The 16,513-nt window shown below is 34.1% G+C and overlaps 1 protein-coding gene across 5 annotated transcripts in view; it reads right to left on the bottom strand.

Annotated features, from left to right (window-relative positions):
• Positions 1-16,513, bottom strand: part of KCNH8 (potassium voltage-gated channel subfamily H member 8) — a 396,050-nt gene that overhangs the window by 122,215 nt on the left and 257,322 nt on the right. The gene's annotated exons all lie outside the window — the stretch shown is intronic.

Genomic DNA, 16,513 nt, shown 5'->3' with positions numbered 1-16,513 from the left:
ATACTGATGAATCAGTATCATGTAAACCAAATTCTGTGATGACCAATGCACATAATTAGAAATCAGTAATAAGAATCAACTTCAAAAGTCCCACATAATTTAAATGATAATTAAAAAAATTTTACACTTAAAATATATAGCATTAAATAGATTACTTAGGAAAGAAGATAACCTGCAAGTTAATGAGCTAAGTGTCTAATTCATCAAAGAGAAACAGTACTGGTCAAAAAATGTATGAAAAAGTATTCCACCTTACCTACTCAGGGAAATGGAAATGAAAATAAGAATTAAGCACTATTTCATACCACTCGGATTTTTACAAATTGAAAAACACTGGTAACAATTGCTAGTGAAGATCTGGGGAAAGAACACAGAAAACTACCAAACAATAAATTGGCACAAATACTTGAGACAAGAATTTAGCAATATATTAGTTTGGTGCAAAAGTAATTGTTGTTTTTACATTACATTAAAGAAGTGGCAAAATTACTTTTGCACCAACCTAATATGTTAACTTTGCAGATGCATGAGCATTTGGACTGAGCAAGTGCACTTGTACATATCTTACCTAGAGAAATTCTTGCATGTATACAAGGGAACTCATATTTGATTGCTCATTGCTCTCTACTTTATTAATAAGTGCAAAACAAGTAATTGTGCTTCAGTAAGGAGATGGATACATCAACCAAAATGAATAAATCAACCGCTGATTGTAGAATAATAAACATAAATAAATAAACAGATAAGATTTACATCTGTTATCATGGGTAAATGCTCTGTGAGAAAGTAAAAATCCCAAAAGGAAGACAGAAATCCCAGCTCTCACGTATACTATCTGTGTGATTGTGATTTAGGATAAGTTATTTAGTCTATGGTGTGTTTTCTTACCTGTAAATGCAAATAATAATAGTATTGGGCTCATAGAATTGTGCCAGTATTAAATGAGTTAACCCATGTAGGTGTCTAGAACACTGCCTGGTACTAAGGAAACCTCATGTATGTCTGCTGTTATTATTATTACCATCGTTTCTTTCATTTGTGATGACTCACATAGAAGTTAATGAGACAAAATAATGCCATATATTGGTTTGCTAACTCATTTGTATAGTAAAAATAGTAGCTAAAAAATCTTATGCAACAAGTTTATAATAGTAGAGGAGAGAAAGAGGGGGCAAGTGAGAATTGAAGGGCTTTATCTGTAACATTTTATTAAATTTAACAATAGAAATTAAGCAATTATGGCAAAATGTTAAGACAATAATTTCTGGCAGGTTTCTATTACATTAGTGAGAAATTTTTTCATGTTAAGATATTTCCTAATTTTAAAGGATATCCAGGAAATCTCAAGCTTTTCAAGTTTTAGTTTTTTTCTTATAAAATCTGCTTGAAATTATCTGCCTCATGGGATTGCAATAAAGATCAGATGAAATAATGTACAAGAATGTATTACGCACTCTTCCATGCAATAGTTTGTGATCAATAAATGTAAGCACAATATTAATTTGATATAAATCAATTATTTTTTAATGATTAAAAAGGAAAACTTCCAAATAATTTTGCTACTCATTGGATTTATTTTCAATTCTTTTGTGTGTGTGTTTATTTCCTTTTTTTATCCCAAATAAGAATCATGTAATATGTAATAATCTGTTTCCTGAATTCTTCACATGAAATAACCTGAACTGTTTCCTATGCTTTAAACATTCTTTAAAATCATGGTGTTTATGACCTATTATTTCTTACATTTGTGTTTTCTTGGTATTTCCTTTTTTTCAATCTTTTTCCATATGTTTCAAGGTTTGTTTGATTTTTATGTTTTCTATTTTAAATTTTGTTTAGTGGTGACTTTTAATTTTGCAAAATCCCATTATATCTATATTTTCCTTCTTATCAGTAAATATTGACATTTTAACATTTGAGTATCTCCTTCCCTGCTCCAAACTCTAGTTGGGACATTTTGTAAACTTTAATGTTTCTTTTACTTTTGAATAGAATGAAAAAGCTACTGGGCCTAGCAGAGTGACTGTTATGTTTTAAAGCAATGTCTAAGCAGTAGAGGGATGATTGTCCCATTTTCTTGGAGACCTCAGCTCTCTGAATCAGGGAGCAGAGTGTGAGCATGGGGTGAAGGATTTCCCATTAGAATAGGTATCTCAATGGTATTGCCTAGGTTTTCTTCTAGGGTTTTTATGGTTTTGGGTCTAACATTTAAGTATTTAATCCCTCTTGAATAAATTTTTGTGTAAGGTGTAAGGAAGGGATCCAGTATCAGTTTTCTACATATGGCTAGCCAGTTTTCCCAGCCCCATTTATTAAATAGGGAATCTTCCCCTCATTTCTTGTTTTTGTCAGGTTTGTCAAAGTTCAGATGGTTGTAGATGTGTGGTATTATTTCTGAGGGCTCTGTTCTGTTCCATTGGTCTATATCACTATTTTGGTACTAGTACCATGCTGTTTTGGTTACTGTAGCCTTGTAGTATAATTTGAAGTCAGGTAGCATGATGCCTCCAGCTTTGTTCTTTTGGCTTAGGATTGTCTTGGGAATGCGGGATCTTTTTTGGTTCCATATGAACTTTAAACAGGCAAGGACTTCATGTCTAAAACACCAAAAGCAATGGCAACAATGCCAAAATTGACAAATCGTATCTAATTAAACTAAAGAGTTTCTGCACAGCAAAAGAAACTACCATCAGAGTGAACACGCAACCTACAGAATGGGAGAAAATTTTTGCTATCTACTCATCTGACAAAGGGCTAATATCCAGAATCTACAAAGAACTCAAACACATTTACAAGAAAAAAACAAACAACCCCATCAAAAAGTGGGTAAAGGATATGAACAGACACTTCTCAAAAGAAGGCATTTATGCAGCCAACAGACACATGAAAAAATGCTCATCATCACTGACCAGAGAAATGCAAATCAAAACCACAATGAGATACCATCTCACACAAGTTAGAATGGCGATCATTAAAAAGTCAGGAAATTTGCTGGAGGGGATGTGTAGAAATAGGAATACGTTTACACTGTTGGTGGGATTGTAAACTAGTTCAACCATTGTGGAAGACAGCGTGGCAATTCCTTAAAGATCTAGAACTAGAGATACCATTTGACCCAGCAATCCCACTACTGGGTATATACCCAAAGGATTATAAATCATGCTGCTATAAAGACACGTGCACACATACCCATGTATTATTGGGTATATACCCAAAGGATTATAAATCATGCTGCTATAAAGACACATGCACACGTATGTTTATTGCAGCATGATAAACAATAGCAAAGACTTGGAACCAACCCAAATGTTCATCAATGATAGACTGGATTAAGAAAACGTGGCACATATACACCACGGAATACTATGCAGCCATAAAAAAGGATGAGTTCTTGTCCTTTGTAGGGACACAGATGAAGCTGGAAGTTTGCTCATTCTAAGCAAACTATCACAAGGACAGAAAATCAAACACTGCATGTTCTCACTCATAGGTGGGAATTGAACAATGAAAACACTTGGACACAGGAAGGGGAACATCACACACCAGGGCATGTTGTGGGGTGAGGGCAGGGGGGAGGGATAGCATTAGGAGATATACCTAATGTAAATGACCAGTTACTGAGTGCAGCACACCAACATGGCACATGTATACATATGTAACAAATCTGCACGTTGTGCACATGTACCCTAGAACTTAAAGTATAATTAAAAAAAAAAAGAATAGGTATCACAAAAAACTCAAACTATCTGTTGTTTATATTTTTTAAATCTAATCCTATTTGCTTGGCTTTTAGTGAAAATTCCTTTACTTTCTTACAACATATCAGTGGTTGACACTTAACTTTTACTGATGATTAAGATGTCATATTATGTCTTCATCCTGGCCTTCATATTAATTTTAAAGGGAAAATGTGAGAGGCTGCAACAAGAGTTGTTTTTCAGATGAACTCTTTTGTTTTTAAAACAGAGGAGGGCAGTTTATTAGTTGTCTAGGGCTTCTATAAAAAATATCACGGACTAACTGTCTCAAAAAACAAATTTATTTCCTCCAAGTGCTAGAGGCTGGAAGTCCAAGATCAAAGTGTCAGCAGGATTGGTTTCCTCTAAAGCCTCTCTCCTTGGCTTGTCAATGGCTATTTTCTCGTTGTGTCATCACAGGGTCTTCTAGCCGTGTATATTGTCTCTGTTCTAATCTCTTTGTTCTAATCTCTTCTTTGTTTTCTTTTTCAACTTTTATTTTAGATTCAGGAGGTATATGTGCAGGTTTGTTACATGGGTAAAAAATGTTACCCATGATGCTGAGGTTTGAGGTATGAATAATCCCATGACCCACGTAGTGAGCTTAGTACCCAACAGTTAGTTTTTCAACTCTTGTCATCCTCCCTCCTTCCTTCCCTTCTCTAGTAGTCCCCAGTTGCTATTGTTCCCATATTTATGTCCATGAGCACCTGATGTCTCATTCCCACTTGTGAGTAAGAACATGTAATATTTGGTTTTCTGTCCCTGCATTAATTTAATTAGAATAATGGCCTCCAGCTCCATCTATGTTGCTGCAAGGAGCATGATTTCATTCCTTTTTTTTTCTTTTTGCCCATGTGGTATTCCATGGTGCTTATTTACTGCATTTTCTTTATCCAATCCACTGCTGATGGGCACCCATATTGAATCTATATCTTTGCTATTGTATTCAAATAGTGCTGCAACGAACGTGTGAGTGCATATGTATTTTTAATAGAAATGATTTGTTTTCTTTTGGATATCTATCCAGTAATGAGATTGCTGGGTCAAATGGTGGTTCTGTTTTAAATTCTTTAAAAAATCTCTAAACTGTTTACCACAGTGGCTAAGCTAGTTTACATTGCCACCAACGTTGTGTAAAGTGTTCCTTTTTCTCCACAGCCTCACCAGCACCTATTTTTTTTTACATTATAATAACAGCCATTCTGACTGGTGTGAGATGACATCTCATGGTTTTAACTTGCATTTCTCTTATGATTAGTGATATTGAGCATTTTAAAAAAATGTTTGTTGGCCATGTGTATGTCTTCTTTTCAGAAGTGCCTTTTCACGTCTTTTGCTCATTTTTTTTTAGTGAAGTTAATTGTTTTTTGCTTGTTGAATTGTTTGACTTTCTTACATATCTCAGACATTAGAGTTTGTTGGATGCATAGTTTCCCAATATTTTCTCCCATTTGGTAGGTTGTCTTTTTATTCTGTTGGTAGTTTCTTTTGCTGTGCAGAAGCTCTTTATGGGGTCCTACTTGTCAATTTTTGCTTTTGTTGTGATTGCTTCTGACTATTTAGTCACAAATTCTTTCCCAAGGCCCATGTCTGGAATGGTGTGCTCTAGGTTTTCTTCTAGAATTATTATAGTTTGAGGTCTTACATTTAACTCTTTAATCCACCTTGAGCTTTTGTATATGGTGAAAAGTAGTAGGTCCAGTTTCATTCTTCTGCATATGGCTATTTAAGCATCCCAGCACCATTTTACTGAATAGGGAGTCTTTCCACTCATTGCTTATTTCTGTTGACTTCATCAAAGATTAGATGGTTGTAGGTGTATGATTTTATTTCTGGGTTCTCTATTCTTTCCCATTGGTTTATGTGTCTGTTTTTAAATCAGTATCATGATGTTTTGGCTATGGTAACCTTATAGTATAGTTTGAAGTCAGGTAATGTGATGCCGTTGACTTTGTTCTTTTTGCTTAAGATTGTTTTGGCTGTCTGTGCTCTTTTTTGGTTCCATGTAAATTTTAGGATTTTTCTTCTAATTCTGTTTTGTTTTTGTTTTTGTTTTTTTTCTAATTCTAAAAGAATACGTTGGTAGTTTAATAGAAACAGTGCTGAGTCTGTAGATTGCTTTGGGCAGTATGAACATTTTAATGATATTGATTCTTCCAATCCTTGAGCATAGAATGTCTTTCTATTTGTGTGTGTCATCTATGGTTTCATTTAGTAGTGTTTTGTATTTCTCCTTGTAGATATCTTTCATCTCCTTGGTTTGATGTATTCGTAGTTATTTATTTATTAGTTTTTGTGGTTATGGTTAATGGGATTGTGTTCTTGATTTGGCTTTCAGGTTGAATATTACTGGTGTGAATGCACACTACTGATTTCTGTACATTGATTTTCCATCCTGAAACTTTGCTGAAGTTGTTTATCAGTTTCAGGAGTCTTTTGGCAGAGTCTTTACGGTTTTCAAGGTGTAGAATCATATATCCCCAAAAGAGAGTTTGACTTCTTTTCCTGTTTGGATGATTTTTATTTCTTTCTCTCGACTGATTGCTCTCTAGGACTTCCAGTGCTATGTTGAATAGAAAGTGGGACAGTGGGTATCATTGTCTTGTTCTAATTCTCAAGGGGAAAGTTTTCAGTTTATGCCTGTTCAGTATGATATTGGCTGTGGGTTTGTCATAGATGGCTCTTATTTCAAGACGTGCTCTTTTGATGCCTAGTTTCTTCAGAGGTTTTGTAACAAAGGGATGTTTGACTTTATCAAAATCTTTTTCTGTGTCTATTGAGATGATCTTATGGTTTCTGCTTTTAATTCTGTCTATGCAGTAAACCACATTTATTGTTTTGTACATGTGGAACGAACTTTGCATCCCAGGAATGAAGTCTAGTTGATCATGGTGAATTAACTTTTTGATGTGCTGTTGAGTTTGGTTTGCTATATTTTGTTGAGAATTGTTGTTTCTATGTTCATCAGGTATATTGACCTGTAGTTTGATTTTTTCACTATATTTTTACCAGGTTTTGGTGTTAGGGTCTGCTAGATTCATAGAAAGAGTGAGGGAGAATCCCTTTGCCTCAATTTTTTGAAATTAGTTCTAGTGGAATTGGTACCTGGCTTTCTCTGTACTTCTGGTATTATTCAGTGGTAAATTCAACTGGTCCAGGGCCTTTTTTTTTTTTTTTTTTTTGCTTGGTAGGCTTTTTATTACTGATTCTATTTTGGAACCTCTATATTGGTTTGTTCAGTGTTTCATTTTCTTCCTGATTCAATCTTGGGAAATTTTGTCTTTCCAAGAATTTATTCATTTCCTCTAGATTTTTAGTTTGTGTCCATAGAGGTGTTCATAACAGTCTCTGATAATCTTTTGTATTTCTGTGGGGTCAGTAGCATTGTCACCTTTGCTGTTTCTGATTGTACTTATTTGGACTTTCTCTCTCTTTGTTTTTTCTTTGATAATCTTGTGGTCTATTGACCTTGTTTATCTTTTAAGAAACTAAGTTTTGGTTTGGTTGATTTTTTAAATGGATTATTAGGTTTAAATTTTATTCACTTCCACTCTGATTTTAGTTATTTCTTTACTCCTGTTAGCTTTAAGGTTACTTTGTTCTTGTTTTTCTAGTTCTTCTAGATGTTAGGTTAGATTGTTAAAATTAGATCTTTTTAACTTTTTGAGGTAGGCGTTTAGTGCTATAAACTTTCCTCTTAACACTGCTTTGGCTACATCCCAGAGATTTTGATATGTTGTGTCTCTGTTTCCATTTATTTAAAATAATTTTTAAATTTCTGCCTTCTTTGTTTACCCAAAAGTCATTCAGGAGCAAGTTGTTTAATTTCCCTATAATTGTGTGGTTTTTGAGAGGCCTCCTTGTATTGATTTCTATTATATTCCACTGTGGTCTGAGACTACAGTTTGTATGATTTTTAGTTTTTTTTAAATATTATTGAGATTTATTTATTTTTTATTTTATTGAGCATGTGATTTCTTGGAGTATGTTCCATGTCCAGATGTCCAGATGGGAAGAGCGTATATTCTGTAGTTGATGGGTGGTGTATTCTACAGATGTTTATTAGGTCCAGTTGGTCAAGTGCTGAGTGTAAGTCCAGAATTTCTTGGTTGGTTTTCTGCTGTGATGATCTGTCTAATGCTATTGGTGGGGTCTTGAATACCCCCACTATTATTGTGTGGTTGTCTAAGTCTTTTTGTAGTTCTAGAAGTTCTTGTTTTATGAATTTGGGTGCTCCCATGTTTGGTGTGTACATATTTATGATAGTTAAGTCTTCTTGTTGACTTGAACAATTTATCATTATGTAATGTGCTTCTTGTCATTTTTCACTGTTGTTGCTTTAAAGTCTGTTTCATCTGATATGAGAATAGTAACTCCGACTCTCTGTTTTTTGTTTTCTGTTTGCATGGTATATCTTTCTCCAACCCTGTAAGCCTATGGGTGTCAGTACGTGTGAAACAGATCCCTAAAAGAGAGCAGATGAATGGGTCTTGTTTTCTTATCTAACTTACTACTCTGTGACTTTTAAGTGGATCATTTAGACCATTTACCTTCAAGGTTAGTATTGATATGTGAGGTTTTGATCTTATCGTGAAGTTGTTAGCTGTTTGCTGTGTAGTTTCTATTGTATTTTGGTTTTATGAGGTCTGTGAGCTGTATACTTAAGTGTGTTTTTGTAGCAGCAGTTATTATTCTTTTGTTTCCATGTGTAGAACTCCTTAAGAATCTCTTGTAAGGCAGGTGTAGTGGTAACAAATTCCCTTGGTGCTTGCTTGTCTGTAAAAGATTTTATTTCTCCTTCATTTATGAGTTCAGCTTGGCAGGATATAAAATTATTGATTGGAATTTCTTTTCTTTAACTGTTAAAAATAGATCACCAATCTCTCTTGGCTTGAAAGCCTTTTTCTGACAAGTCTGTGGTTAGCTTGATGGGGTTCCCTTTGTATGTTATTTTCCCTTTTCCTCTAGCTGCCTTTAAGTTTTTTCTATAGTGCTGACCTTGGATAGTCTAGTGGCTATATGTCTTGGTGATATTTGTTTTGTATAGTGTTTCAGAGGTGTTCTCTGAATTTCTTATATCTGAATTTCCATCTCTCTAGCAAGATTAGGGACATTTTCTTGAATGAGTCCCTCAAATGTATTTTCCAGGTTATTCGCTTTTCCTCCTTCTCTCCAAGGAATGCCAGTAATTTGTAGGCTTGATCAGTTTACATGAGCTCATATTTCTCAAAGATTTTCATCATTTTTAAAAATTCTTTTTTTCTTCATTTTTGTCAGACTGGGTCAGTTGAAAAGACTGGCTTTCTGGCTCTGAGCACCTTTCTTCTACTTGATCCAGTCTATTGATAAGATCTTCAATTGCATTTTGAGGTTCCTTAAGTGAATTTTTCAATTCCTGAAGCTCTGATTGATTTTCTTTTTAGGGCATTTATCTCTTTCTTCATTTACTGGATTGCTTTAGAATTTTTTTTGTGTTGATTTTCCACCTTGTCTTGGGTCTCTGAGTGAACTTCCTTGCAATCCATGTTTTGAATTATTTATCTGTTATTTCTGAGTTTCTATTTTGGATAGTGACCACTGCTGGAGAGCTAGTGCAGTCCTTTAGTGGTGTCACTACATTCAGATTTTTCATGGTGCCAGCATTCTTGTTTTGGTTCCTTCTCATATGGAGATGCTGGCACTTCTAATTCTTATAATTATGTTTCTGCAGGTAGGATTTTTTCTTTTTTGTTCTTTCCCTATAATGTTATTATTATTATTTTGTATAAATTCTATGTGTGCCTACATGTGGAGCTGAGAAACCTTGGCTTCAAGATTTCTGTATGGTAATGGGCGCAGCTGAAGCTCAATCTAGGAGAGTGGGTGCTCTAGATGCCTGGAGATCTGCCTAGGCATGGGACAGAGACAGCATCCCTGCACCAAGATCTCTACATGGAGCGGGGTGTGACTCAGGCTGCTGAACCAGGGAAATAGGTGCTCTGAATGCCTCAGGATCTGCCTGGACATGAAGCAGAGAGGGTTTCACTGCACCACTATCTATGTCTAGGAATGGTGGGGAAGGTTGGGCTGTTGAATCAGACAAGTAGGCGTTCCAAATGCATGGAGATCTACCTGACCATGGAGCAGAGAGGGTCACCTCAAGATCTCTGCACAGGAGGGGTGGGACAACTCAGGCTGCTGATCCAAGTGAACAGATGTTCCAAGTTACTGGCGATCTGCCTAGGTGTGGAGCAGAGGGATTCACTCTGCACCATAATCTATGTCTAGGTAGGGTGGCGCAGCTCAGGTTGCTGAACCAGGTAATTGGGGGCTTCAAATCCCTCTAGCAGATAAACTCTTGTCTGGAAACAACATTTGTAAATTTAGCAGGAACAGGCGTAGAAAGATAAGGAAGATATGAACTTAAGAAAAAAACTACACTTAGATTATATTTCCATTAATATCACACCTTATTTTCTATTACTTGTTGTAAATATTATTGTTAATTTTCAATGCTTCAAATTAAAAAATACTTTGTTTGGACTTGAGAATAGAAGCATTTAGACTACAAAGTAATTTTTAAAAAGACATATATCAGGTCAAACTTACTCCTTCTTTGGAACAAGGGTCAGAAGTCATAAAACCCATTTATTTCATGGATTTTTGGAAGTAGAAAAATATATTTCTATCTTCAGAAATTTTTTAGAGTAGAATAATTCTACTAAAAGAGCCTTTGTTCCACTCTTCTTCTCATGCAAATAAGAGAAGTTGATGTTCTAAAGATCTTGGAGCTCATTTGATCTGACTAGCTCATTTTACAGAGAAGAAATCTGAGGTGTAGGGCCAGGATAGATCCTTAATTTTATAACACTCAATCCATGTTCTCCGCACTACATTATGAGGCCTCATCAAAGAGAAATAATCAAGTAAAATTAGGGATTTAGAATATATTATCTCTAAATTCCCTTCTTACACTAACATCCTGTGACTCTATGGGTTACAGTTGGCTTAAATAAAACAGTAACTCACCTGGAGCCAACTCAGTTGCATAAGGTTATTGAGTATGGGGGTTGAAAAAAATACAGCAGTTAAAGACTATGTTGTGAAGGATCTCACAACATCTGGGCTAATTAGAACATTGTCCAAATGACAGAAGTCTTAAAATACTAGGAATCTCCTTTGCTTCTTACTATCCTTTAGAAATTAAACCAGAAATGAAATTTTGGGCATTTTAAAATATGTTATTTTTATATCCAACCTGAACAGTGGTTGGTTTCTCTCAATTTAAGAAATTACTACATTTCTGAAAAGTTGCATATAAAGTGAAACTGTTTATTAAGCTTGTTTGAATAGCAAAATTGAAAGTTCATGTCTGTAGCTAAAAGTCTCCAAAGGTTAAGAACTTTAGGAAGAAATGGATTAAATGAGAGAGATTTCACAAAAGCATATTACTATGCAGAATACAATTATACTTTAATGGTATAAAATCTGAAAGAATATAAAGGCTAACATGTTTTACTAGTGAGTTATGGCAACTGTTATGTAGTTTTCATTTATGACTAAAGATATGTCAGTAGACTAAGGCATTAGTTGTTCGACAGAACTAAAATTCATATGCAAGATACATTTCTTAAAGGTAATGTAGCCAAATATTACTTAAGTTAAAAACTTTAGAGATCAACTAGCTCTCAGATATTTTTGTGTGTTTTGTTTACCAGGATCCTATGAAATAATCTAATGAAACATAAAACTATACTTTAATGCAAATATCATTTATATAGAATATATTAATTTATCATTGGATATCTACAGCTTCCATTCATTTTCCAAAACGGTTTCAAGAAGGATTGAAACTCAGTAAGAATCAGTCAAATATCTCATTTTAAGAGAAATAATCGAGACAAATATGGTTTGATAAAATGTCCTACGTCAAACAGCTAATTAATGTCAGGGCTTGATTAGAGTAAAGGATTCCCAACCTCCGGGCTAAGAATTGTTCTATTATGTCATGTTCTTTTATGAAATACATTTTTGAGAACCACAATATAAAGTTCTGTGGTATATCACAGAACTTTATCAAGTATCAATGTATATCAAGCATTGATGATAATGCCTGTTAGTGATTTATAAAACATCTTTTCAGCAAAATCTCTTAGTGAAGTTACAGTACATATTTAATAAAATATGTCATTTTCTCAAGCTAGTAGCTAAAAAGACTACGGATATTAGAAGTCAGGGAGAAATTTATTCGTATGTATATATATTATACGATTGTCTTTCTAAAAAACTCAGAAAATATAAAACTTGTGAAACATTATTAGATACATATTATTTGAGATTTCTATAAAATATTTCAAAGTTACTAGATTTTCTCATACAGTAATGACTGAAACGAAAATCAATGAAAAATAGATCCCATTCACGGAAGCACAAAAATGCATAATTCTTAAAAATATACTTAAGAAATACGTGCAACTTGTGTAAAGAGAATTACACAATTTCACTTAATTATACAGAATAATATTTTAAATAAATGGAGATTAAATACCATGAACTGGACAAAAAAAACTCAATGTTCTCAAAGTATTACTTTCCCTAATTTAATTTCTAAAATTAACTCCAATTAAAATGTCAGTTAGATTTTTTCCCCTGATATTTATCTAAATAAGTAAATGAGCCAAAATGTCCTCTGTTCTACCTGCTATACCCCAAATTTTAAAGTACAATAATCAAAACTATGTAATATTTTTGTAAAGTTAGACTGTCAACAGAAGAAAAATGAAGCCTAGTAAGAGCCATAAGTATGCATAATTAAGCCTAATTAAAACACTATAATTAGTGGAAATAAATGGATTATTTGATAAATGATACTAGGAAACTAAGTAGGTGTTTAGAAAATTAATTAATTAGTTAGTTAGTTTAGATCCAAACCTCAAGTCAGTAGATCACATTGCTCCCATTGCCAAAAATAAATCTCTTTTCATTGTATTCTTTGAATGTTCCTATTACCTTTTAGGTCACTCTAAGATTAGTAGTTCTTGTGTGAGACATGCCTTCAACACTGAACTCATTTAAATATAGAAGCCCATGATACTCCCAGAGCCAGAAGCATATTACTTGTCCATGATCTTAACAACTACACAACTCAGGAAAATCCAGTAGGGTAGAAAAACAGTGATTGAAGTCATAGGATCCTTTCAGAGAAGCAGAGAAGCCAATGAATGGTCAGCAAACTATCACCTTATAACAAAGACTCCTTGGAGAAAATACTCAAAAAAGACTCACTCTTCTAAAATCTAGGTCCAAAGCACAGCCTAAGATGTTTAAGAGCCAAGAGTATTCCTTGAAAGCTAAGATACCAAAATGAGACTAGAAAGATGAGACTAGAAAGCAACAGCTCTTTGGAGGGATTCTGGATCCAACAAGAGCTGTAAGCAGTGCCAATCTAAATTTATCTCCAGCTAGAAGACGGAAGCATGCTTGAGCCATTTACTGAGACAGGAAATACAGAAAAAGCAACAGGGTAGGGAGTGAAGAGCAGTTGAAACGATTAGTTTTCTCTTGTAACCTGGTGAAATTAAAGTTCTGTAAAACTGAAATCATTGCTTATCATTTCCTTTATGACACTATCACACAGTAAGAAATTCAAAATACATTTACAATTGACTGATGCACTGCAACCTCACACAAATTTCAGGACATCTGATGAGGAATAGGGCCTCTAAAACCTACATATTAAAATGTTATATGGGGCATAATATAAAACATACTACACAGGTTTCAATAAAATATATACTAGGTACTTTAACAAAGTCCAGATAATAAAAATTACATAGTGATTAGCATCATTGCTACAGAACGACAATTAACCTCAGTCACAAAGTATTAGCTGCTTAACACTTTTTTATCCTTAGGAATACGATGACACTGTGGTTCTGATTTTTATTTTCATCATCAAAGCTAATTTGTCTGTTTGTTTTGGTTAAAAATATATTAGTGTGAGTGGTTCAAAACCTGTGCTTTTCTACAAGCACACTGAAATTTCACACTTCACATTTCAAATCAGTGACTTAGACTTAGTATTTAATTCTTATAGTTGCAGTCAGTGCTCATAGACTTATTAATCTAGTAATTATTTTTCACAATAAAATTATTTAGAGTTTACAGTATGTTCTTCTTTGATGGGGATAATAGTTAAAGACTGTTCTTTAGTAATACCATAAACAGAAAGATTTTATATATATATATATATATTCCTTACATATGTATTTCCTAGCGGGGGAAACAGAAGAAAAATGAGCAATTGTTTGTACGAGATTGTCAGTAGATGTGAGGAATATGTAGAGCATAGATTGCAAGTTAATTATTATAAAACAGGTCAAAGATTTTCAAAAAATAGCAAGGAAATGTAGGGGCAAGGTACACTTGGATAATGTTTTATAAGTCAGAAAACCAAACCCCAAATGGATTAATTTGTGATACTTATAAATGCTTAATAAAACTTATATTAATAATCGTCCAGTATTATAAGATCTTTTGAGAGAAAACCAAAACAGTTTCTCCTCAAGTGTAATCTGAATACTAAGGGACTTCAGTATTTGGGGAGCTAAAATATCCAAATAATAGACTATTCAATAGAAATAGAATCCTGACTTTTGGTTTCCCATAACTTTATTGCCTATATTTTAGGCAAATCAGTTTTAACCAAATGACTAATGAGAATGTGGTCTATAATAGTACAGTATAAATAATGAGATACTATAAGGAAGTATGAAACAATCATAACTTCCAAACACTGAAGGAAGACTGATTTCAGAATGTCTTTCTCTTTTAAGCTAAAGGGTGACCTGATAATAAAGTACGGAATCCCTATTTGTTGTTCACCCACTTATTTCTGCATCCATTCACTCAAATACATGTATTGTGCATGTACTCTCTACATACAAGCTAGGATCAGTATCGTGGAGAACATGAAGACAGGAATTTGTGGTATAGTGTATACACATTCCTGTCTTTCTTATATATGCATACATATACATATGTATGTATATCTGTGTGTATACTGTTAACTATGACCCCAAAATAACACATCATAATTCTATAGCACTTTTAGATTTGCAAACTGCTTTCATATACATTCCTTTTTTTTTTTTTTTTTGAGACGGAGTCTCGCTCTGTCGCCCAGGCTGGAGTGCAGTGGCGCTATCTCGGCTCACTGCAAGGTCCGCCTCCCGGGTTCACGCCATTCTCCTGCCTCAGCCTCCCAAGTAGCTGTGACTACAGGTGCCCGCCACCACGCCCGGCTAATTTTTTTGTATTTTTAGTAGAGACGGGGTTTCACCGTGTTAGCCAGGATGGTCTCGATCTCCTGACCTCGTGATCCGCCTGCCTCAGCCTCCCAAAGTGCTGGGATTACAGGCGTGAGCCACCGCGCCCAGCCTTTCATATACATTCTTATTTAAGCTCACCAATGATTTTCTAGGTAGGCATTTTAATCTCCATTTTGTAGCGAGCATAATCTCGCTCTCTATTTTTGTAGATTTACCGTGGGATGATACATGTGATACCCTATATTTTTAAAAGATTAAAACCATGATTATTCTTCTTATTATGATATTGGTTTTAGTAACTTTTCCTAAAGTTGTTTTTAAAACTTCATATTCATAGGATAAGATGTTAATAGAGTATTAGTAATATGCACAAAAAAGAAAAAGATTATGATATAAAATAAATTTATGCAACATTTCTTTTAAATAAAGTTTAAATCAATTTCTTCAGAATTTCTCTGAGCGTATATATGCTGCTAATATACCTTGTTAATCTTTTAGAACTGGGATGCAGTGTGCTACATCTCTGAAACTTACATGATAACAGAATCTTTGTTGCTTGGAGTGTTTGGTAGGAAGTGTGAACACATTTGGAAACAGCGGTGCAAAGATTCTGAGTATATTGTAGCTTCATTTCTTTCTAGGTATAAGTATTTTCTCCTCTTAAGCAACCGTAGCAACTTGAAATCATATTAACTCCCTGCTACCTGAAACCCAGAAATTCCCTTTCAAAGGACTGCAAATATTATGCAATTAAATGCAAACTTTTGTATTTCTTACTATCTAAATGCCCAAATAATCTTTAAATACAAGATCAGACTGCAGAGATAATGCAACTTCATAACTGGACATTGCTATATATACTTTATTTCCACAATTTTTATAATAAGCAAAGTTTATTGCTATACTTAAAATATAAAAAATTTGAGTTTTTAAAATATACCATTTGCTCCTTATAACGAAAGAGTAAAATCTTACTTCTAAAACATGGAAATATTTTGTTTTCTAGAAGCCCTTATGAAAATAGAACAGAGCATTGACAAAACTTTTAAAACGGATGGTATTTGATTTGGGTTTTCTGGAACTAACAGTAATATACGTTGTTTCTGATGACATTTTAAGTACCGTGTTGTACTACTTCAGTATTGAGGTTAATTGCTTTTAGATAGACCTCCTTTGTCCATTAGAAATAAACTATGTCCAAATAAATTTGCAGATGTGTTGGGGATTGAAAAAATATAGGATGGTGGAAAAGGATAGAAAGAACTGAATTGTTACTGGTTCGCGCTGTTTACAACTGGGAGTATTAACTTCCTCAAAAGTTTCAAGACATTTTAAAAACCTTGCCACCCACAGTGTGATGTGCTGGACCAGTGACACCAGCCTCATTTTGGAGTTTGTTTTAAAAAGAAGGGTCTTGACTTCCTGAATCAGAATTTATATTAAAGGAGATCCTCGGTTCATTAC

Source organism: Chlorocebus sabaeus, chromosome 15 (assembly GCF_047675955.1).
Source record: "Chlorocebus sabaeus isolate Y175 chromosome 15, mChlSab1.0.hap1, whole genome shotgun sequence".
NCBI lineage: Eukaryota > Metazoa > Chordata > Mammalia > Primates > Cercopithecidae > Chlorocebus > Chlorocebus sabaeus.
Note: the sequence above shows the minus strand (reverse complement) of the source record. Positions and strands in the feature narration are given on the sequence as shown.